Source organism: Wolffia australiana, chromosome 6, assembly GCF_029677425.1.
Source record: "Wolffia australiana isolate 7733 chromosome 6, ASM2967742v1".
Classification (NCBI taxonomy): Eukaryota; Viridiplantae; Streptophyta; class Magnoliopsida; order Alismatales; family Araceae; genus Wolffia; species Wolffia australiana.
Window position 1 is genome coordinate 15688037 of NC_135840.1, and position 10569 is coordinate 15698605.

The window sequence follows — 10569 nt, forward strand, 5'->3', positions numbered from 1 at the left end:
TGATGTGGCATATGAGCTGTTTTAAGAAGAGAAAGCGCAGTCTCTGTCAGATGTATGTACTTTCTTTCACCAATGCCGTTTCGTTATGGAGAATGGGGACAGGATACTCTGTGTAATATTCCCGTTCTCTTCAGGAATGGATGAAGACCTTTGTATTCTCCATCCGAGTCAGACTGAAAATACACAATTTTGGTATTGAACTTTTTTTCAACTCGTGTTTGAAACTCTTCAAATACTTGAAGAAGATCATTCAAATACTAGTATCCTGAATGTGAGATAAGGGGAGTTGGTCCCCATAAGTCTGAATGAACTACTTCTAGTGGTTTTGAAGAGATGTGAAGTGTTGGAGAAAACGAAAGTTTATGATATTTAGACACATTGCAACCGTCACACACGAAAGAGTTATTTGAAAAGGAAAAAGGTAATCCAAAATGCCTTATCATTGGCTGTAGAACACGTATTCGGGGACGTCCAAGTCTGGAGTGCCAAACTTCAGTTGATGCTTTCTCCCCCAACTATAGCTGTTTTATTCCATTCCTGAGGATTAAGATCGTACAGACCATCTTGAATTGTTCATCTTGAATTGTTTTAAACCTGATCCATTACCAATTTTTAGAGAATCGTTTCTATTATATTATTGAGGCTTGCTGATGACTCCAGGATTTGATGTCACATGATGAGTGGCATCACTGTCTGGGTACCACGCTTGATTTTCATCTGATCTGGTAGTAACTTGAGTCACATTGGCCTGTCTATTATATGTTGAAGAAGATGCTTTCCAACTTGAGTTGTTTCTTTGGAATTCAGGGCATTCTCTGGCTCTATGTCCATACTGGGAGCAAATTTGACACCGAGGTTGGAATCTTTGATTCCTACTTCTACCTCTTCCACGATACTGAGTAAACCCTCTGTTGCCACTGAATTATTTTCTTGAATTGCAGTATTGACCCTTCTGACTCTGAGCATTGTTGGCCATTGGTGCAAATGATTCATGTTCCTCTTCAAATCTGAGAAATGCGTCGTGTGCCTTCAAATTGGTGATAATTTCATCAAATTTGAGATGCCCAACATTGCCATTTATGCTTACTACAAACTGGGAGTAAGCTGAGCCTAATCCCCTTAAAAACGTATCAATTTTGACTGATTCATTGGGTGGTTGTCCTCCTGAATCCAAAGCTTCAAGAATTGATCTAAAAAATATAACGTATTCTTCTGTACCTCATGTACTTTTTCTCATATTGTGAAACTTCCGCTGTAGATCCAACACACGTTCTTGATCCCAGCCAGCGAACATAGATTCAAGTTTTTCCCATGCCTCTCTTGCTGATCTGGCTCTGCTGATGTGTGGCGCAACTGACTCCGAAATAGTTTGATGTATGAATCCTAGCACTTGTTGATCAATTCTCCACCATTTCTTGAATCTCGACTATATTTCCTTCATCCTCTGCAATGGAAACAGGAGGAGGAAGTCCTTCAATAAAACGAATAAGATCATACCCGTTCAGAATTGGAATCATTGTGCTTTTCCAGGTGCGGAAATTATCTTTGTTGAGCTTGGTCAGCACAAGTGCTCCCGTGGGAACAATAACTGGAACTTGTCCTGTGAACGTCGCAGCAATCTCATTCGATGACAAATTTCTTGCCACAACGAAGCTTTCCCCCATCATCTTGAGAAAAGAATTGACGACTTTGAAAGAAGTCACAGCTGAAGAGATCCAATGCTGAGGCCGCGGCAATCAAGAATCAGGTGCATTCCCTCTAAATTTCAATCTTGATTTTAAGAGATGATTGCCCGATTGAAGAAATGGAAGGGGTCAAAGAGAAGTCCGCCGTTGAGAAGTTGTCGAGGAGACTCCTCGATCAGCACAACAAGGTAGTGTTGTCTACTTCTTGGAGGGGCAGACACAGCCGATGTCTTGGAAAATCAAGACTCAAGCACCGTCGAATCAGCTTTCAAGACTGAATCACCGTTGAATCAGCTTTCAAGACTGAATCACCGTCGAATCAGCTTTCAAGACGTGAAGCACCTTCGACGTAGGGAAGCAATGGAGAGTTTCTGAGCTCACTCCTTGGGAGGAAATAAAAGAAAATTCACACCACTCGGTGATGTGTGGTACGGCCTGCTCCTCCGCTTCCAAGGCTGAAGAACTGTCGACGTAGGGAAGCAGTGGAGAGTTTCTTGACTCAGAAGAACTCTGGCTCTGATACCATGTATGACCGTAGATATTTCCAACAAGAACAATAACAAGGAAAAGAAGAGGGAAGAAGAAAGAGATGAAGAAGAGAAGAGACTAGGAAATGGTGTTTAGAGATTGTATTAATCCACAAATATTAGGTTACAATTGGTTGGATATTTATAATGATTAACTAATTGTAAAATATAGTAATCTTACCAAAACAGATCCTAGCCGTTATAACTGAATATAATGGCTGTTTAAAAATTTAATTCGGGCCGTTTGATGTGTCCTATCTATGTTGAATGCTAGCCACTAGATTTTCCTTATATTGAATCCTATCAGCTAAGATCTCATAACGGGTATATTTCTATACTCTTCTTACTAAATAATATTATTTAAATCCTACGAGGCTGCTTCAGCTGGAGCTTTATGTGTCACCCAACGTTGACGTGGCGCCGAGTCTTTCAACTCCTCTATCATCTGGTAGACGCCTGACGTAGTGGGACGGGGGGAGGGCCAGATACGCGACTACGCAGCATTAATGATCTAATGGGACATTGGTCCATAAAGTTAATACATTCCTTAAATTTCAGGTTACTTAAGGAAAAAATTAATTTCATCTTGTTTGAGTGTGGCGGCATCCTTGGCACATTATGTTAAACTCCTACAGGGCGTCGAAAGCATTACACGATTTTCTCCGGTTATAACTATTTATTCTCATTTTTCTCATGACAAATAAATAAAAAATACCGATTAAATACTGTACATGTACAGGCTCCCACTAAAGCGGAGCGGGAGCGAATGACTTTAGGCACTTAGGAGCAAGAAATTCATGTTTCAAAGTTAAATTCAGATTCAGATTTATGTTACAAAGTCAATTCATCTTCAGATGCTAAGAAATAAGTTAATGAAGAAGTCACGAACGAAGTAAATAATAAATTCTCATTAGGTTATGTTTACATAAAGGACCTATGGAAGTTGGGGCTCGTCCCTGGTTGGATCAAACACTAGAAGACCGTAGCACGGACCTCTTTTTGTATTGATTCAATGCAATAGGGGAAAAGATCATATTGTTCCCTATGGAGACAAGGTTACGATGAAACGGACATGCTTTTTTTTGAACTTGTGTCTTTGGCGGGAGTTGAAAAAGAGATAAAGACCCGCCCAAGTATGAAGTAATACGAGAGTGAATCAAAAAAGTTCTGAAGGTCATGTGAAGTTCTTGCAGAACGTTATTAAAAAATAAAAGGAGTCTAAATCAATTGAAATAAATGAATCATCATTGAAGGACGTTGCACATGACACAATCAATTCGACTCGAGGGTCCAGTGCTAGTAGGTGTTGCTGACTCTTCTAGTTATAAAGTGTCAGGGCAGGGCTTTTCGTAGGTTTAGTGGGCGAGGTTTCATGAAGGAAGGCCGGCCATCGGAATCAAATGAAGGTCGAAGGGCCATTCGATTCATTAAGGGGTTGCTAGGCCTATTTGTTCAGTCATTCACCCAATGGTGCACTTGGATGACACCGAACTTGATTATTTTGCATAGGTTGGGGGCTGGCCATAGCAGAGCACCGGGGCATAGCAGCACCCTCACCTGGTACCATTCCCGGACCTAATTGTAGACAGGCGGGCCGGGCCTGAATGAAGAACGGATCAGACTCTTCTTCATTTCAGCTACTTCATCTTCTTTGCAGCGGGGTTGGCTTTTTATGTTAAACTCTTTGGAGAATTTTTGATCTCATTCATTATGAAAAATGATAACCTTTGCGTTCCTAATCCGGGAAGGACGGACGGCTTTTTTTGCCCCAGCTTGGCGTGGCTAATAGCATCCCAGTTGTCTAAAGACAACCTTACCATTCTCGCTCAATGTTTGCAACGGCTGGTTACGAAGTAAACGAAGCGAAGCCTATTGCTTCATGCTGAACCTGATATTTGATTTGATGGAATGGTCCAGCCCAGCCCATAAGATTAACATATGCGAAGCGTTCCATTTGTACGAATCGCAAACATACCACTAACGGACGTAAAGCCAAAATTAACTAGCAGACCAGGCCAGGCGCAGGTACCAGATCCTAAGAGTTTCGATCAGCCTCATGGTATGACGGGCACTCAAAGACTTGGTGAATGATGGCCCACCGACCAAAATATGGGAAATCATGGCTTTAGGAATAATAAGAATAAAAGTCCAGGTTGGTCGGTAAGCCTAGTGATAGGAGACTATCTAGTTTGGTTCGGAGAGCACTTGTTGGGTTAAAGATTTGATCTTCGCTAACTGTTATGACCGCTAAACTATTGACTGTACTTGTTTGGATGGGTGTTCACCCAAAGTGTTCCTGGACGACATGCATACATCTGTAAGTAACTTAGTGCTAGGCAAATTTCATTGAGAGGAATCAGCAAAAAAAACAAAAATGGCTATTAATTTGTACTTGAGAGATTGTCTTGAGACTGAGGAGCATCCACATGAGTTCGTTGTTTAGCATCACCTTGCGGAACCTACGGCTCTTTTCTATTCGGTCGAGAGATTGAATTCCTCCACCAAAACTAAACTATTTTTAATATTTCATGTTCAGCATGAAATAGAAGCTTCCGGTAGTGACTCTCCTAGTTAGAAGAATGCTCTTTGGCGTTAGATCTAGATAGAGTATCGCTCAGTAAAGAGAGTTGTAGGTTCTACTTACAAAGGTTTCTGATTTGTTAGAACGATAAATAAAATTAATCAGAAGGCACGACTTTAGGAGCGAAGAAGCAAAGTGAAAATTTATCAGCAGGAGCGTGGATAAGAAGTCGAAGATTCATCAGAATGGAAGGTTATATTTTTTCACATAAATAAAATGCGCGACGGCACGGCGGCCCGAGGAGCGGGATCAAAATATGAGATGAACGCAATGTTATGTTATGTTATTTTTAACATAAGAAGTCAATGAATCAACACGCGACAGCGTGACTTTAGGCGCGACTTTAGGAGTGAAGATGAATCAACGTTACAAAGTAAAAGAATGGAAATAGTGTTAGAAAGTCTGATCGACTTCTATATGAAAGTAGAATGTGGGTGCTCCCCTTGCTTGCTGACCCAAAATTGACCAATACGAACTCGGGTGCAGGCAAGGCTAGACTGTATTGCTTGATGAAAGAAGTGGGTGGTGAAGCTGGACTTGTTGTATCAGTTTACTTTATTTTACTTCTTATCCACAGTCCTGCTCATAAATTTGCACCTCGCTTCTGCTCCTTGATGCTCCTCGCGCATGTTTCTTCTTTATTTGGATAAAGGTGAGTAGCAAAGTCTGGTTCAACTAAGGTGTAGGTCATCCTATCTGATATAGCGGGTAAATGATAAAATTGTATTGCTTGGGTCAGTAGAAAGTTCATTTGTTGAAGAACATGCTATTGCTCTTGAGGACCTGCTTTTTCCTTCTAAAAAATGAATAACTTCAATTTCAGGGATCAATTACTGCAGGAGGTGACTCTAGTGACGGATTGATCTGTACGCTCAATCACGAGTTGTTCGAAGGCGCGAGTTTACGAGCAGGTTTGACTTTAGGAGAAGGATAAGAACACTAACCCCCTCGCCCACACCGAATAGGCTTAAAACTATTTGAAGGCGGGTTGGAAACCCGGACTTTTATTTCATAACGTTTTCGACTTCTTTCAGATGCTGAATATTCGTTATTTATTTACTTGATTTTGTACCAGCCCCTGCTCATAAACTCACCCCTCATCATTGGATTATGTCAGAAGGATGGGTGCCTCTGCTGGGTAGGATAATCCCATGTTGTTGGATGCTCTGTTATTGTGTCTTCCATGCTCTCATTGACTTTCTATTTAGATATTTATAATTATGTGGAGTCAAGCCGCGCAGACGGCCGACTCTCGTGTCTGAGGTCATGAAGAAACAAAAAAGGTGATGTTAATTCATAACCTGAAAGAACGTTCTGAAATAAAGAAATGAAAAGAGAATTTAAAACTTGATCTTACATTTTTCTTTCATTCAGATGTTGAACTTGGTCTTCTCGGCTGGAATCAACTACTCCGTACTGATCGAGCCCGCTTGTAAACTCGCGCCTTTTCCATTCATAGAGAGATGCAATCGTCAAAATCAATAAAATGGCCATCATGGACCAAGATCCAAACGGATCAATCTTGTTAATTCATACCTCTTATGGAGCACCTGGGCAACTCGCTGCATTTGACAAAGTCTTATGCGTATTGGATCCGCTCTTCTGTTAGCATGAACACATTTACCGCTCATAAACTTGCACCTTATTCTTCAAAAAGGGAACCCCCACCCGAACCCTTCTTAAAACTACCAAGCACTCTCAAATGAGTTCTACGATAGAAGCTTCCAAACTAGACCCTGGGACGTATCTTTCACTCACTGAGAAGTGAAAACCTGTGATTGTATTATTCTGAAGACTGATGGGATGGGAAGAAGTGGCATTTAGAAGCGTTGCTAATTTAACATTTAGGTTTTGTCATAACAAAGCTTGCACTGTCTTTTCGCACTTAGGCGTATAGCATGTCATTGGTAATGATTCTACACCGTTGCAACAAATTTGCAAGCTGATCCTAAGTAATCGTTGTTGTCCATTGGATTTCGGAGGAACGACTTTGTTAGGATTGGAGAATTGCTGCAATTCTTCCTGAATAGACTCCATTCTCCCATCCAGAGTGACTTTGAAAGTATTACCTAAACTCTTCTGACTAAATATGAGAAAGCCTGTAAAACAACGAGCTACTATCATCTCTTCATTATAGATTGAGATCTTCTAACCCTGTTTTGTTTTATCTTAAAAACGAAAGGGCGTCGTATTTGGTAAGTATCATGTAGTTATGTTTAACCTTGAATGCAATTTATAAATTCTAGAGCAATAGTCACTTGCACTCAGAAAGTAATAACGAAAATGGATAACCCAATAGCAGATTCCGCAGCTGCCACTGTTGCAACAAATCAAGCAAATGATTGACCCATCATATCATCCAAAGAAATGGAAAATACCAAAAGTTTGAATTAACTGCTACTAAAATTAATTCAATTGGCATTGACATAATAGGAATATTTCGTCCATTAAGGAGGATTCCCCGAATACCTAAAATAGAGACGATCATCGAAAATATAAAATATTTTTTAGGATCCGTTTCGGGAACGTGGAATGTCAGTCACTCACCTCTGAAATCATTGGGCAAACTTCTCCGGCATGGTTATTGCTTGAGCATATCTCACATCGAGTCATTTGGTTACCCGAAGAATGGTCATGTGACCCTCCACTATTCTGCCCTTGCCATAACGAGATCATTTTTTCATTCATCTTCTCCATGGCTTTTCCCATCATGACACCAATCTGTTTTTAAATTTGGTCCATGGTGATCCGAGGTTCAACTCCTATAACATCCAACAATCCACCTTTTTGAGGGGTAACCCTCACATGATCGGAAGCATCTTGGTGGTAGGCTAGATTGTCTGACATTTTTTGTAGAAGGGCCATAGCTTCATCTTCATACATGTCTGCTATTGCACCTCCACTTGAAATATCCACTCTTCCTTTTTCGACGTCATTCAATCCTTCATAAAATATTTGAACTAACTCCCATTTGAGAATGCCATGGTGGGGGCATCTTCTTATGAGCCCCATAAATATTTCCCAAGCTTCACTAAAAGTGTCATTTTCCTGCTGAAAATTCCTAATTTCTCTTCTGAAAGAGTTCATCCTTGCTACTGTATAGTATCTCTTTAAAAAACTTTTTTCCATCTCATTCCATGATTCAAAGTTTGTCCCCAATGTTCTAAACCAATCTTTGGCTCTATCTCTAAGGGCATAAGGGAATAGTTTCATTCTCACTGCTTCCATAGAAATCCTGGGGTAGGTACAACTATCACAAAGCTTCATAAAAATTTTCTAAGAAATCATATGGCTCCTCATTTGCCTTCCCTAAAAAGGATGGTAGTAACTGAAATTGGTGTGGGTCTATCCGAAACATCACATCACCTCCAATAGGGGCAGATATCCTAGTTAAAATGGGAGTTTCATCTGGAGTTGAATATTCTCTGATTCTCCTTCGTCCTTCATTAACTACTTCAGGGTTTCCTACTCCATTCCCTAGAGGGTCCATTGGTGGAATTCTAGTGGATTTCTCTTCTAACAATGTAGGTGCAATGAGAGGTGATTCGGGTGATGGAGAGTTTGCTAGTGGTGAAAATCTGCCACTGTTCTCTGATTCGAACCCAGACCTAAGCTTCATAAAGAATCACTACTTAAAACACACGCACCCATTAGACGTTAGCCACCAAATCACCTTTGAAATTTATAATGATAATGAGGATACTTATCAGCAATAAAATTAGCACTTCCTAAGTATTTCAATCCAAAATTTGGGATAAAATAAAATACCAATGTATTAAAATTAGTGCAAGAAGATATTAGACTAAAATTAAGCACTTTATGAAAAATAAAATCAAAAATATTTTCAACACGATTTTAAAGCACACAATTGATATAAATGAAAACTGATAACTTGCAAATTAACATGATTAATTGATGAATTTTACATTATATTTATGTGTTTTAATGACCATATTTGGATGTTATAATATTAAAATGGAGATAAATGACTTACACTTTGGTTTTACTATTATTACTAATTTTATCATTTTTTATATGATATTTAACCTCATTTCATTGAAGAAATATTTTTTACATGGTCTTAAATTCTTGGCTAAAGGTTGGTCAGGGATTTCCTATTTTTTTAGAATTTTTTCCATAGTTTTATATAAATTTCTGACCATTAAATAGCAAAGAAATGATTTTTCTAATTTAAATAATATAAATGCTATTTATTTGGCATTTTTATAATAATTATATGTATATATATATCAAGAGGCATCCATGTCATTCGCCCAAAATTTGGGGAAATACGTGGATGCATTATATATATATATATAAAGAAGAGCATTATTAGCTCATTATGGCATCGCAAATCGCGATGCCATAATGAGGAAATTATTAGGTGAAAAGACAAAAACATTGTCGTCGTCGGTGAGAAGGTATGATTTCATTTTTTAATAATGAATACCTCGTCTGTTAGCCGCATACATTAAATGCACGCGGCAACCGACACTCGTAATTCTTTGCACATAAATCGGTTAGCCGCATGCATATATTGCACGCGCTAACCGACACACATGCATTTATGCTATATTTTTTTTTAGTTCATTAGCGCGTGCATTCAGACGCACGTGATTTAAGGTGCATGCGCCGTCGATTCGCCGCGTGCATTAAATACACATGGAAATCGACGACACGTGTGGTCAAAAATTGCAGCTCACTAATATTAATGGAAAAAAAAACAAAGTCTTTTGTCCTTTTCTTTTTTTATTTCAGAGTGACGTGAAGTTTTCTCGACCATGTATAACGAGACAATCATTGAACAATGATTGTAACTCATTTAAACCCAAAAAAATGTGACAGCGCACGATCCGAGGACGGGGAAAACGAGAAAAAGAAAGGCCAGTGATAAACTCAAATAAGGGTAGTTATTTCCATGCATTAATCATCTTATATCTTCTAAAAGTAAGTACATCATTGCCAAAACTGCTTGTTTTTGCATAGTAATGAGATCATGCCTTTTCACTACCCTAAAGATGAAAAAACTTACATTTCTACTTAATTAGTGTTTCCATCAATGATTTGACATGAATTTCACAAGTTAAACAGTTCTGGATTTACTCTTAATTGGATTTGAGGGATATTTCTAACCCCCACTTGACTCATTGAGTCAAGTGGGATATGAATCTAACGATATCCCTAGTGTGTTGACTTTTCAGGTCAAGGTTGACTTTTCATGGTCATAAAATTACGAAATTTTATGGGAAAGTCAAGAAAGTAGTCTGAAAGCTTGGGAAAAAAATTCAAGTCAAAAGGAGCAAAGATCAAAAAGATACACGCTGACCAGTGGAGCTGACTCAATTGATAGGCTTGGTGCAAAGGAGCTTGAAGGAGACCTTCTAGAATGTCCTTGGAGGCTTCCAGGTTGATCAAGACATATGGGGGTGACTCCAGATGGCAGATCCTGGTTGGATGAGAGCGCAAGGTCGAGATCCAGGCCAGGATCCATGAGGTGGAACCCATCCATCCATCCATTCCAGCCCAAATCCAAGGGCTAGAGATAATTTGTAACAAACTCTAACCAACTCTAACCAACTTGTTCTGTTCCCTCCAAATTCGACCTGGAGGGAAAGAATCTGGTTGGTTGGGGTCTGTTCACCTGGATTGAAGCTTCAATAAATCAATCCTGGACGTTCATCCATGATCCAACCACCAAGAATGACTGAAACAAACACATGTACCCCTATAAAAGGGCCCCCCTCACCCTCTTTGAGAGCATCCAAGAATTGAGTAT

General features: G+C 39.4%; 1 long non-coding RNA gene and 1 other non-coding gene across 2 annotated transcripts; one reads left to right on the top strand and one right to left on the bottom strand.

The window, feature by feature from the left end:
• Positions 1 to 343: 343 nt before the first annotated feature.
• On the bottom strand, positions 344 to 2221 carry LOC144704394 (uncharacterized). Its single transcript, XR_013581810.1, has 2 exons — positions 1219 to 2221; positions 344 to 1027 (listed from the first exon to the last, which is right to left on the bottom strand). It is a non-coding gene; the product is annotated as an uncharacterized LOC144704394 (long non-coding RNA).
• A 5549-nt stretch (positions 2222 to 7770) lies between these two features.
• Positions 7771 to 7876, top strand: LOC144705068 (small nucleolar RNA R71). Its single transcript, XR_013581970.1, has one exon. It is a non-coding gene; the product is annotated as a small nucleolar RNA R71 (small nucleolar RNA).
• The last annotated feature ends 2693 nt before the right edge of the window (positions 7877 to 10569 follow it).